Here is a 15,472-nt window from a genome sequence, read left to right on the forward strand (position 1 = left end):
CCATGCGACCCCAGAGATGGGCTAGCTCGCAAATAATCACGCCAGTAGCTAGTCCCCAAAGAAAACCATTGCCTGCGTGTGGCCCAAACATATGTATCTAGGTGTTGATGTTTGAATACACAATGCAACAACTTTTATGTGGCATCGTGCTTTAGAACTAGAAATCCCCACACGGAGCGAGGGTTAGTTGATGATGCATATGTATGTCACACCACACTTCGAGCCGATGACGGGGATTCATGCGTGCATAGTATGCGCTCAAACTTAATTAGGTATGAATCTCACCATGACCTACTACGATAACATGAACCAAAGGAAGAATCCGCCATGGTAACCTATATATCTTGTTGTCGGTCAAAGTGATCATGGATGTCCATGCGGGCCCACAAATATATAGGCTTTTTGCTGATAACCACGCGAGGGAGTGTACCATGCGAAGACAACCACTAAATGCATATGTATGGAGGTGATGCATGCCTGCATGTTTGGATACCATTCACAACATGCATTGGTGTGGCGCGTACGTCGAAAATCGTACAGTCCCCACACAGAGCAAGATCAGTTCATGACGTGTCGTGGTACTGGCCATTTCGACTCGATGGGAGTGATTCATGCATACACATGCATGAATCCCTCAAACTGTATCATGTCATCCTAGAGCATGACCTATATACCGTAATACAAGCAAAAAAATTAATCTCTCTCGTCGTTAGGCAAAGTAGTGATGGACCAAGCGGGCCCACAAATGGAAAGAATCGATTTCGCTGATAACCGTGTGAGTGGGTGCGAGAGGACAACCACCATCGCTTTGCATGTGGGCCAAACATATGTTGAATACCCAAAATGCACAACTTTGATGTGGCACATGCCTCGAACACCATAAAGTCCCCACACAGAGTGAGGTTCATGAAGCGTACTACATATGCTGGTCCCCTCCCCCCTCTTCGATGCATACTATATGCTCCTACCGTAATACAACTCAAAAAGAATCCTCCTTGATGGTAAAATTAATTAATCTCTCTCCCGAAGTAGGTCAAAGTGATGCATGCATCGACGATATTAACCTCGCGGGCCCACAGATGGAAGCGTCACACTTGAGTGTCCTAGGATAACCACCGCCTGCATGCATGTTGCCCAAAGAGGTGTTGTGTGATGTTTGAATAGCCAATGCACAACTTTGATGTGGCACGTGCCTCGGAAACCAAAAAGTCCCAACATTGAGTGAGGCGTACGTGTTCACGGACGCGTACGTGGTATATATATGCTAGTCCCCTCCCACCTCTTCAACACATACTATATACTCCCACTATAACACAAACAAAAAAGTTTCTAACCTTGTTGGTCAAATTAACCTCTCTCTCGGATGTTGGTCAAAGTGATGGACGACGACCACGCGGGCCCACAGAAAGCATCACACGCAAGTGAGTGTCGTGTAGGATAGCCATCGACTGCATGTGGCAAAAACATGTATGTATGTATGAAAGGGTTGTGTAATGTTTTAAATAACAAATTCATGACGCTGATGTGGCACATGCCTCACAAAACGTCCAACCCACATGGTGGCTCACGATTCATAGTGTACGGCCAGCCACCACCCCCTAGACGCGCGCGCGCGCGCACACACACACACACACACACACACCGCGCATCCACCGCAACTACCCAAGGAGGGACATTTTAATTTTGAAAAAAAACAGAGATCATCAACACGTCTTAGGACATTGATTGATTTTCTAGGGGTATAATGTGCAAAAATCAAATTTGAGCTACATGCACACATGACAGTGCACCTAAATGGATTGCAAAAACACATGTGTCTCATTGGGTGCATGTTTACTCCCCGTGCAAGAAATTTCAAACATTGAGAATCTTGTTTTTAAAATCTAGTACATCCAAAGCTTATTTGAAATTCATGAAACTTATCATATTGTCATATGGACACCAATACACAGTGGCATTGTACTTTTTTTGTCAAATTTGAGAGATGTTCTGATGTAATCTTTATCTTCTTACAAATGGGAGATTATTAATAATTGGGAACCAACATCGCAAACGGATTATTTATTTGAACTGTGGGCTTTAGACCAACAATGGATATGTGCCATGCTTCGGTTAAGCAATAAAGCGGCAGCATTAATCATCAAAATAGAAAAACAATATATGTGCCGCCACACGACCCGGGTGGCGTGCGAGCAGGCGTGAGTTGACAGGACGCATGGGAGCAGTCCGCCGTGCAGGCAAACCGGGAGGCGTGCGTGAAGGTGTGTGAATTGACGGGAGGCGTGCTTGCTACATAGGTCATCGGGAGGAGTGCGAGTAGTTGTGTGAAAGGATGGTAGGCATGCCAACAGTTCGGTGCGCAGGCTCACCAAGAGGCGAGCCAGCGGTTTGATCATCGCCCGTCTCTCTCCCACTACTCCATATTAATGGGGCACCCGAGCAGCCGCACCCCCACACTCGCCACACACACAATCCTCTCTCTCCGCTTGCATCCTCAATGCCGCTCTCAGTCCTCAAAGCTATCAGTATGAGGACGCCGCTGAAGCGCCCCATCGGAGGGAGTGGCAACACCGGGGCTGCTGAAGTACCCGTGCACGGAGTGGACATGGAAACAGAGGTTGTCGTCGCCGCCGGTGAGGTATAGCTGCATCATGACATTGTCGACGGTGTCGTGCTTCCACATCCGAAGCCGAAGGTCCATGCCGACTCTGGTGACAACTCGGGCGACGACAACAGAGAACCGGTTAGTCATCTATACCCATTTATGTGCCAAATACATCCTAGGGTTTCTCTGGTTACTCCTGCGTCCTGCCTCCCACTTTTTGGAATAGAAATCCTATGGTTATGTTCTCCTAATCCATGAAATCTGAGTAAGTTTCGTTAGATCTGTGTAGTGTATTGATTGTTTGAATGGTACAAGTCATAAGTGATTAGTTGTTTCATTTGTGCAAATGATTTCTGCTAATAATCCAATTAGGGTTAGCATTCGTGCTAATAATTCCTAGCCAGGTCTTGACAATTGATTTTGAATGACCTACATATATGTTTATGCCATTATTTTCTTCAATATTGGTTTGTACATAGACGATTGTGCTTAAATATCAAACCATAATGTCTGGATATGTCTAAAAATGGCTATATATTCCTAATCCTACTTTATGGCATGCAAACAATGATTTGATGCCAAATTTTGGCAACTGCCAAATGTTCGCTAGAGATTAGTTTGTATTACAAATTTGACGACATTTTTTTCTATATGTATAGGTGTTGTCTGACAATGTCGACAGCGAGGCTGAAGATGGCCAAAGGAGGTACAAGAGGCAAATCCTCAGGAGCTTTATGCAGGAATGCATAACAGACGTATTAGGACCTGGGACGGTGGCTATCGATGCCCATTTTGCAACCAAAAGCTTCATGACGCGTATGAAAAAAAATTGGCGCATGCAAGAGGACGAGTCATTGGCTCCTTCAAGCAGAAGTATTCTCGCAGGGTGGCGCACGTCGCGTACATCGTGTACCTGGAGAAGCTTCAGGATCGTGCCCGCAGATGAGATGAGATGTGGGATCGAGCTATGTATGTCTATGTAGTGTCTTAATTAATGCACTTGAGTATGCGTAATGACGGTTGAACTATGTAGTTATTATTGAACAATGCTTGTGTACGCTTATTATCTATGTCTGAGTATGTTTAATCTATTTTTACTTATGTCTAAATGTGGGATATGGATGCAATCAGTTCGGTTGATGGAATCTACCTCCGTCCTAGTTTATTGGTCCCCTTTGTAATTTGTGTTAAATTTTGACCAAAGATTTAACTCACAAAATGTTAATGCGGGTCAGAAAAAATTATATCGTCGGATGCGTATTTGAACATAGTGTTCAACTATATAATTTTTGGTTACATGCGTAAACATATGTTAGTTAAATCTTTGGTCTAAATTTGGCACAAATTACAAAGGGGACCAATAAACCAGGATGGAGGTAGTCCGTCAATCACACACGGTTCCCAAAATTGGAAGTGTGTAATGACTTTCATTTTTCCTGTTACGTACATCACACATGGTTGACTCTAGCAAACCGTTGCCTCCCAAACTCTTTGTGGGATAGAAAACCCTCACCACCCAGTTCAAAAAGGAAAAAAGAAAACCCTCACCATTCCCATGTCACAAAAACCCTCACCCCGCCCGCCACCCCCGCCGGTCCCCATTTACACCTGCACAAGCTCCTTCGCATCTATGCATGGCACCGCGTATCGCCGTGGTAACCACTTAGCATGCCGCATGTCGTTGGCGCCAGGCTGCCGGCAAATCCCACCGCATTTAGCCACTTCCGCTTGCCGCCACGTATCGCCATTGACTTTCTTGACGCTGCTCGTGGTCGAGCCAGCTCCGCCCAGTTGGGGAATACACCATATTGAGGGTTTTTTCTCATGGACAACAAAGTAACTAATTTAATGAGATATTATATCATCTCTTATCCCAGTTCATCTGCCTCCTTTAATCACCCAGCCGAAATCTTCGAGCTGATTTGAGGATTTCCTTTCATTCATAGAGAATACAGTGCGCGGACACATCATGACTTTGCGGCCTCGGCCGGACATCCATGGAGTTCCATATCGCCGTATGATGCCTGCTGGAACTACGTCGTTATTTCCCCAAAGAGGAAGGGATGATGCAGCACAGTGATAGTAGGTATTTCCCTCAGTGATGAGACCAAGTTTATCGACCTGTAGGAGAACCAAGCACACAAAATTAAACAGCCCCTACACACAAATACCAAATACTCACAACCCAACATGTTAAAGGGGTTGTCAATCCCTTTCAGGTAACGATGCCTCGAATTGGCGAGAAGACGTGATAAAGTTGTGATAGATAGGATAAATATATCACAAAATAAATAAAGTGCAAAGGAAAATACACAAAGGCAAATATGATGAAAAGAGACCCGGGGGGCGTAGGTTTCACTAGTGGCTTCTCTCGAGAAAAATAGCAAATGGTGGGAAAACAATTACTGTTGGGCAATTCACAGAACTTCAAATAATCATGACGATATCCAGGAAATGATCATTATATAGGCATCACGTCCAAGATTAGTAGACCGACTCCTGCCTGCATCTACTACTATTACTCCACACATCGACCGGTATCCAGCATGCATCTAGTGTATTAAGTTCATGGAAAAACAGAGTGATGCAATAAGAACGATGACATGATGTAGACAAGATCTATTTATGTAGAAATAGACCCCATGTTGTTATCCTTAATAGAAACGATACATATGTGTCGTTTCCCCTTCTGTCACTGGGATGAAGCACCGTAAGATCGAACCCATCACAAAGCACCTCTTCCCATTGCAAGATAAATAGATCAAGTTGGCCAAACAAAACCCAAATATCAGAGAAGAAATACGAGGCTATAATCAATCATGCATATAAGAGATCAAAGAAGACTCAAATAACTTTCATGTATAAAAACATAGGTCTGATCATAAACTCAAAGTTCATTGGATCCCAACAAACACACGCAAAAAGACTTACATCATATGGATCTCCAAGAGACCATTGTATTGAGAATCGAGAGAGAGAGAGAGAGAGAGAGAGAGAGAGAGAACGAGAGAGAGAGAGAGGAAGCCATTTAGATACTAACTACGGACCTGTAGCTCTACAAAGAACTACTCATGCATCATCGGAGAGGCACCAATGGACATGATGAACCCCTCCATGATGGTGTCTAGATTGGATCTAGTGTTTCTGGAACTTGCAGCGGATGGAATTGATTTTCGTTTGCTCCCTTAGGGTTTCTAGAATATTGGGGTATTTATAGAGCAAAGAGGTTGTGCGGGAGGCCACCGGGGTGGGCACAACCCGCCTGGGTGCGCATGGGCCTCCAAGCACGCCCTGGTGGTTTGTGCTCCCCCTGGAGCTCCCCTCAGGTACTTTCTTGGCCCACTGGATGTCTTCTGGTCCAAAAAAATTCACAAAAAGTTTCATTGTGTTTGGACTCTGTTTGGTATTGATTTCCTGCAATGTAAAAAACAAGGAGAAAATAGCAACTAGCACTGGGCACTATGTCAATAGGTTAGTACTAAAAATGATATAAAATGATTGTAAAACATCCAATAATGATAATATAACAGCATGGAACAATCGAAAATTGTAGATACGTTGGAGACGTATCACCGTACCAGATGACTTGAGGATGCGCGCGGTATGTTCAATATCACCCTAAATCGGTTGGCATGGCCTACTTTCCTGAACATATACTATATATTGCTGCATTTGGATAAAAGGTGCCACATGCAGCATATACGTCAAAGGGGATTTTTTTTCCTGTTCTTTCTATATTATGCAAATTAATTATGTATTGTTCTTTCGATTACTCTCATATTACCATGACATTTTGGTTACCCTATGTGTTTAATTATAGATTTTGTCCTTTGATTTCAACTGTTGTACAATTCTATCAATTCCGCCCATATTTGCATGTTACCATATTCTTTAACAATCCTACCATTTTCTGCAGCGCGTCCCTTGCTATGCAACAGAATCTGTAGTACACAATCTTTCCCTTTACATGAATCAAGACTGCGGAGACTGTTGGGGTCTACGGTAGGGTGCGTTGACTGCAAATTAAAATTTCCTACGCGTAGAACAACCAAGAACATGCTAGGGGAGATGGATCACGGATCGTTACCACTAGACGCGCAGTGTCGTGCAGCGGAAGAAGAGTTGGGGCAGCGCGTCCGCGTGGATCGTCTCCTGCTCGTCTGATCTCCCTCGAACAGCCGGTTGTCCGATCCCACGTACAAGTTCGCCGGAGCGGCGCAAGTGCACCGCCTCTAACAGTATCCGCGCGTGCAGGAGGAACACCGTGCGGCGGACTACTAGGTCCGATCACATAGTCGGCGGCGAGTGCAGGTGGCTATTCGCAACACATGCAAATCCTAGTCGCAGCACCGAAGCGATCAACCAAATAAGTGCGCTGCACCTCCACCTTATATAGGCGTCCGTCGCGGGCTCAACACTTGGGCCTCGCACGGACCCTAAAGCCCAAAGTCTACTCCGTCACATTCCTAGTCCAGTTCGGATCACATCCGACCAGTGTCCTACGAACCGACCTCGTAGGTTCCATCCCTTAAGTGCACGACCCCTTAGGTTCAAATCAGCTTGGTCACAGTTCGGATCTCCTCCGACCTGCACGGTTGGTAGCGGCCTCTAGCAAGGCGTGTCGACCATCAAGCAGACTATGAAGCTAGTTAGGCGAACCTGTACAACGTGTCACACTTCTGTTCCCTTTGCCACACGATATATGTTGTCGGGCTCACGGCGAGACTGTCATCCTTGTGCTAGCCCGACCTCTTTCTCGTTCCAGTGATACCGACCACAAACCGGATTATCTCATAATCCCTGTCGCATGGCCATGCTTATCCTGGTCGGATCACACGAGGGGCCCAGAGTATATCTCTCCTGATCGGAGGGGCAAATCCCATCTTGCTCGACCACGTCTCGCAGCATGGGTCTGGACAAACCCGAAACCTACCTTTGTAACTACCCAGTCACGGAGTAGTGTTTGGTCGGCCCAAAGCAAGTCTATCACCATCTCGAGTACATGCGTCAGCTCAGGTCTTAGGACATAGAATGTATGTTGTACTAGAGACTCACAGATGACATACCGCTGCATCTCATATAGTTGGGTCTGTCCGAATCGGACCTTATCTCGACTCGGATTCGACTACCTCGAATCCGACCAGACCTTTCCAAGTCCATATTATCCAGTTAGCATCCAATGCTCCATGGCTAGTGAGACCGAGCCATCGACCGTGTCATATGCTAGTCTAGTTGGCTGCGCGTCCACACAGCCCTTTCGACTAGGGACCTTTTAGGACAGTCATCATACAATGTATAGTCCCACAAACAAGTCACATACTCGCTGATACACATCATTGATAATGTCCAAGGACTAGCTTTATTCATAAACACATAGGAAATATCATCATACATGATTGCCTCTAGGGCATATCTCCAACAGAGACGTCATACTGAACAAAAACCATGGATTTACAACCGTTGCTACTGTAAGACTTGATGAACATGGTGACTGCTATTTTGGCAGGGGCCTTTGGACAGAAATTTCCAAGTTTTATGTACTGAAAGCTAGCACTAAAATTGCACTGCACATAAAAGAGCCTGGTCATGAGATATATGCTAACTTCCCCGACGATATCATCCGTCTAGACTTTGTTCTAAGTAAGTGTTCTTTTTCAAATATCTACATGTTGACTTACCCAGCAATATCAAAGGAATTGTGTAGTATTTAAGAAACCAATTTTTATTCCATTTTCTTACTCTATTCCTACCTACTAACTTCTAGTTACCATGGGCAAGTTCCGTTCCAACGACAAGGACCAAGACAAGCTTGACGAGTGGTTCCGATCCCCCCGCCCTAGATCAGCCCGAGGAACTTAGTTTTAATGATGGGCATATGCGCTTACTGCCAACGTTCGCGCTCCGCCTTGCACCCACGGTGTGCCTTGCCAAGTTCATGAACTACCATCCCCCTTAATGACGCGCCCACTCTTTATCTACCACGACTGAAGCACCTCGAGCTCAGCGTCATCTACATCCCAAAATATGACCTGGAGCGCCTTCTCCATGGCTATACTGCACTCGAGTTCCTTCATCTTCAGGCGATGAATTGGTCGAGTAGCTTCCACATCACCTCCATGACTCTCCGGACTACTTATGTGTGTTGCTGGTGCTGCAAGAAGACATCACAAAATGTGTACCACGGTATGGTAATTAAGGACACACCTTCACTAGAGAGTTACTTGTAGTTGATCAAGCAGGTCCAACAAGAATCAATGTCATTTTTGCAACAAAATTGATAGTGGTGGGCTACTTGTCTGACAAAATACTCCGAACTTGTTATTGGATCAATACCCATTCAGGTTCAACAGTCGCCTTCTACCTCTGCTTCTAGAAATTCACATTATTTCTAATTTTGAAGATGTATGTCCATCTGTCATCCAAAAAATGATTCCGACAAACTTGACCCCGAAACTGCGCACAATGAAGGTCTTAGCACTGGAATCTATCGGCCCCAACCCAGACCAAGTTGTCAGTTTCTGAGATGCTTTTCGTGCCTGGAGAAGCTATATATTGAGGTGATGTTCCTTTCCTGTTGAATGTTAACCATAAGGGAGTTTGATTTTTGGCACCCTTTTCCAAGTTTACAATGACAATGTACTATGATTTCTGAAGGATTTTTGGAGGATTTCAGTACATACATGCCCCCCCCCATATTGGTTGCTTGATCCATATGGTTACAATCCATAAGTATTTCTCCTTGGATTCATCTGTACTAGTTTTCTTAGGGAACTTTTCATCCACTCCAACCTCTTGTGAAGAAGGCTACATTTTTCTAGATTGTAATCAAATGCCCATGTTAATCATGTCGAATCGAAGATGGCATATTAGGGCATTTTACAATTCTGCAAACCAAATAGGCATGTAGTAGTGTTCAAAACTGCATGTAGGCACTAGATAAGATTAGGCCTGGTGGTGGATAATGTGATAAAATATAACAATCGCATCGAATGCCTACATCCGCATGTCTTAGAAATTACTTTGAACTCCTATCGAGGGACCTTACCGGAGATTATGTTTGCCAGGTTCTTTGTTGTCAGAGCAAGGGTGCTGAAGGTAATGAGGTTTGCCCTACATTTATTTCGCAAAAATGAATGGTTTGTTGATCAGCGCCGTCGGCTGCGGCAGAATGGAATAGGCTCCAAAAAAGCTGAATTTCATTTTGTAACTTCAGATGATAGAGTAATCAGAAGTCATCATGTCAACCACATACATGACTTCTCAGTGGCTAACCCCTTTGCAAAAATTATGAGGTTCCGAAACCAGCCTTACAAGTGGTAATATTAGTTTGAACCTCTCTTATATCCATGTTCAGTGGATCAGCATGGGTGTTTGCAGCTGATGAGCTGAATTTCATTTATAATATCAGTTTGAACCTCGTAATCTTTGAATTTGAGCCATATAACTCTGGAATTTGAACCTTGTAATATTTCGAGCTTTTGTGGTACAATCATTGAAATGGCATCGTATGAGACTCGTATATTGGTAGTACTATTTTGACCTTAATATGAACTGGACTTAAATTCTATTAACCATTATCGAATGTGTCTACCTCGTTGATCTCATAGCACACGATCTGTATAGCTAACTCGACTGCGATCTTTGACATTATTGCACATAGTTGGTTTCTTCAACTGTGTGCCCTGTAGAGCGCAGAATTAATTATCGCACTCGAGTGTCCATCATCACCCTTCTGTGTAACTTTGACCTCATCACCCACGGGTAAACTTATGACCGAAGTCATTCCACACACTTTGTTTTTACAAACCTTTTTGCCAATAAGCGCCCATGATTTGTCCCTCTTATAGCCGACGCGTGGACAAACTAGACGGGCGGGAAGCTTGCGCGGTAAACAGCGCGTTGCTACTTCTTGAGCTTGCGTCGGTTTTTTCCTTGAAGAGGAAAGGGTGATGTAGCAAAGTAGAGATAAGTATTTCCCTTAGTTAAGAACCAGGGTATCAATCCAGTAGGAGATACATGCAAGTCTCCAATCTATGCACCCACACAAACAATCAAACACTTGCACCCAACGCGATAAAGGGGTTGTCAATCCCTTCACAGTCACTTGCAAAGGTGAGACCTGATAGAGATAGATATAAAACCTTACTAAAACATAAAATAAAGCAAAACAAATAAATTCTAGCAAGGTATGATGGAAAGTAGACCCGGGGACCATAGGTTTCACTAGAGGCTTCTCTCTTGAAGGCAAATAATACGGTGGGTGAACAAATTACTGTCGAGCAATTGATAGAAAAGCGCAAAGTTATGACCATATACAAGGCAATGATTATGGATATAGGCATCACGTCCGTGTCAAGTAGACCGAAACGCATCTGCATCTACTACTATTACTCCACACAACGATTGCTATCCAGGATGCATCTAGAGTATTAAGTTCATAAGAACAGAGTAACGCCTTAAGTAAGATGACATGATGTAGAGGGATAAACTCAAGCAATATGATGAAAACCCCATCTTTTTACCCTTGATTGCAATAATACAATATGTGCCTCGCTACCCCTGCTTTGTCACTAGGTGAGGACACCACAAGATTGAACCCAAAACTAATCACCTCTCCCATTGCAAGAGAACTAATCTAGTTGGCCAAACCAAACCAATAATTTGAAGAGAAATACAAAGATATAAAATCATGCATATAAGAATTCAGATAAGATTCAAATAATATTCATAGATAAACTGATCATAAATCCACAATTCATCGGATCTTGACAAACACACTTCAAAAGAATATTACATCAGATTGATCTCCAAGAACAACGAGGAGAACATGGTATTGAGGATCAAAGAGAGAGAACAAGCAATCTAGCTACGAGCTATGTACCCGTAGGTCCATGGTAAACTAATCACGCTTCATCGGAAGGGGAATAGACGCTGGTACAACGAGGTGCTATACAAACAGTTTTTAACCCCTTTCTGCGATGGTGTTCGGAACCGTCGCCAAGTGAGTGACTGCGATAGGGGGTCCTTCACACATGACCCAAAAACCGTCGGGGATATGCCCTCCTAGCACACACACTCGGCAAAATGAGGTCGTGTGCGACTTGTGAGCAATCAAATATGGTTATACGTATAGTAGTGCTAAAAAGTACTATTATACAGGCGAAATCGTTTCCAATCGAAGTACATCCCACACAGTCAGTCCCCACTAAACGTTTCCGTCCGTATGTACATTCCATACAGTCAATCCAAGGAATATGTTTCCGTTAGTATGTACATCTCGCACAGTTAATCAAAGGAAAACGTTTCCATTCGCAGGTACATCACACACAACTTTCCCCATTAAATCATTTGTGATAGCGTTGCCATTGCACACGATATTAACAATTTTATCTTTTGCATTATTGAATGCATCACACATTGTGCGTATAAGAAACTATGTGGCAAAGGTTGTCCATCACACACACTTTTTATGTGGTAATCATTTGCGTATGGTGGCCTAACGCAAACAGTTTTCAAGACGATGTCGTGTGTGATTTTTCATTGATCCAACACGGTTTATTCCTAGAAACTGTGTGTGTTGCTTGAGTACATCGCCCATGGTGTTCTCTCAATAACAATTTGCAATAGAAAAACCTAATTAGCAGGCTAATTGCCCTATTATTAATAATCCATTTATTATAATCTAATTGACATTTTATATTAAGCACACAATATATTTCATTTCCATATTAAGGAAGCAGGATATCATAATTGAAATACATGAGAGTACAACATCATATAGCTTCAGCACTCAGCTACCCCATTACACAACTACACCAGCACCAAGGTTCACATGCAACATCTACCACCTTTCGTAATTAGCATTATAGATGGAACATAGACAGATGAATCTCATCTAGAAAACTGCTGAAGCGGAAGGCGAATATTGAGCCTTCTTTGATGTTGAAGGTCTTTGCAACTTTAGGCCAGTGCTTGTGGATTATTAACCGTCCATCCTTCGTCCTCTTCAGGAACACTTCAAAATATTGAACCGTGGGTGTTGTATGAAAACCTTCCTCGCATCCTGACCATACATGTGGTTTGAGAGGTAATCATGAGTGAACTACTTTGGAAAGGCCTGAAAAGAAGGATATGCATAAATATCTTCTCCAGATTTGAAATGGTGCAAACGAATTAAAAATACAAGGTATAACAGTTAGTACCATCCCGTAGTGAACTGATGTCTTCTTCACTGTGCAGACAAAGATCTTGTTATTTTCTGTCGCTAATTTCTTTATCGTAACAATCTTTTTGAGTGTCTTGACTTGACTGATATTAATGGACAACTCATTTCCACATATGCAAAAAGTGTCAAATAGTGGGTCAAAACCTGTGACAGTAGGACCTAAATGTGCAAGAAAAAATTGTTAAAAACCTAATATTTAAAAACAAGCAGTGGAAAGGTGTGTTATTAACTGCAACAGGCCAAATATTTAAAACAAGCAAATGTAGTCATTCAAACTTGTATTGTGCAGGTCTAAGTACACTAGTTATTGGCCCTGTTTGGATCCATGGGTTAGAGTTGGTTTGAGCTAGTTTGGGATCAAATAGCCCTGAAGTATCCAAACGTGAGGGCTAGTTTGAGCTAGTTGCATCAAACCCACCCAAAACAACTATCCCACCCAAGAGGTGCTGACTGGGGCTAGTTCTCCTACTGCAATTATTGTCAATCTAACACTATCATCCAAACACCTCTTTGGCTAGAGTTAGTTCAGGGTTATTCATTGTTGAGTATCATTGTTATTTAGGAAACGCAGGATAGCGTAGGATATATTCTACCTAGACTTGTACTCCAAGATGACCATGTACTCCTATATACATGCCCACAAGGCTCAAGCAGTACAATCAACTATTCCACCAATCTCTCTCTCTCTCTCCCTTTTAATTTTCATGAGCTAGAAACTAACTCTAACCTCTAGCTAAGTTCGAGTATCCAAATAGTGACATTGTTAAATCAAATGGAAAGGCGCGTTCAATACTCCCTCCGCTCCTTTCCACTCTGCATATAAGAATTGTCTGAAGCAAAACTCCATAAAGTTTGACCTTATTTATATGAAAAAATATCAACATCTAGCATGCTAAAGTTATACAATATGAAAATTTAAGTCATGCCACATGTACTGATATTTATTTCATATTGTGAATGTTGGTACTTTGTTCTATAAAGTTGGTCAAACTTTAAGAGGCCTGACTTTAGACAAATCTTATATGCAAACTAAAAATATTCGGAGGGAGTACAACATGCTTAACAGCAACCAAATATAGTCATTCATAGAGATATTGTAAAATTTGGTATTGATGAAATTGAAATGCACAGTTCATACTATCACATATAGAACATCACACTGTTAATAGCTGAAATAAACAAGGCATACTATGAACAACCAAAGATGGCAATTGAAACTAGACATATGCTAACTACAAACAACCGAACAACCATAACCCGTAGAAATAAACAAGGCTAGTGCAAACAACCTAATATAGCAATAAATACTGGACATGTTCTCACTACAAAAGGGGTTCGAGAAAATAAATCATGGGTTTTGTCACTTGTCACAGATTGGCTCTTCCTCGTGGTCGCCGTCGATGAGGTCCGAATTGCCAGCTGAGGATCCCAGGCCACCGTCATAGAACGTGTGCTTCAAAAATGACAAAAGGGGCTCCATGGCTATGAAGGATAGCAAATTGTTCAAAATGAGCCGTAGGAGATCGGCGGCAGGGCCATCGACGAGATCGACGACTGTCAAACCCGAAGGGTTGGGCGTAGGCAACTTAACTTGTGACATAACCCGTGTCGTCGGTGTCGACGACCTCAATGTCGTAGCCGGCATTCGTGACATGCAATAATACTCTAGCCCTCTGATTGAAAGGCTCAATCCAGGTCCATCCATTGTCGTCAGCTTCCTCGGCGGCCACCTCGCTGACGTCAGGCGAAGAGGCTGCGGTAAAGCTCTTTTGGGCCATTCGTTCCTCGAGCTCCCTAGGAAGAATAGCCGGGATTAGGATGCGACGCTCTGGAGTGGGGGAGGGGGTGGGATTGGGATCTCTAGGAAAGGGGGCATTTCGCAGGCGTCATCTAAGAAACTCAGGGCGACGAGGGTATGTATATCGGTGAGTAAACTGCACGGGCAGACCGGCAGAGGTTGATGATAGAGGCGGCGTGGCGGCAGCAACCTAGCTAGGTTTGGAGCGAGGGAGGGGTGGTGTGTATGTGTGTGAGCGGGGTATTTGGGGGTGTGCGGAGGTGTTCCAAGGTGGTGTTTGAGGAAATGTCGCGGGTACTGAAAGTTTTACTAGGCGGTAGTAAAATGGCGGGGCTACCAGAAATTTGGATCAAGGGATTGAAGCAGAGCGGGGCGGGAGTAAAATGCCGGGGCTACTGAAAATTTGGATCTACTAATTGAAGCAGGGCAGGAGTAACAGACATCGCACACAGTCAAGACATACTAATCGTGTGCTATCAAACTGAAAAAGCATCTACGCAGACGTGGGTAGATAGTTTCGAGATTGCGAGGGAGTAGATATTTTCGAGAGGGGGAGGGAAGCCTCATGGAGCCCAATCTACTTTAACCATGTGGGTGATAGGGGTAGGGGCGCGGCACACGGGTAGTCCTAGGAAACCGTGTCTATTTCATACCCCATCACAGATAGTTGTTGCGTCCGACTCGTCTGTTGTTTACAAATTTGGCCAAAAACACGGGAAAGGGCAGAACACGAACACACTTCCATGTGGACCAAATATATGTATGAAAAGGGTGGTTTGATGTCCAAATACCCAATGCACAACTTTGATGTGGCACCTGTCGCACAAAGCACACATTATTATTG

The sequence above is a fragment of the Triticum dicoccoides genome, chromosome 7B (assembly GCF_002162155.2).
Source record: "Triticum dicoccoides isolate Atlit2015 ecotype Zavitan chromosome 7B, WEW_v2.0, whole genome shotgun sequence".
Lineage (NCBI taxonomy): Eukaryota > Viridiplantae > Streptophyta > Magnoliopsida > Poales > Poaceae > Triticum > Triticum dicoccoides.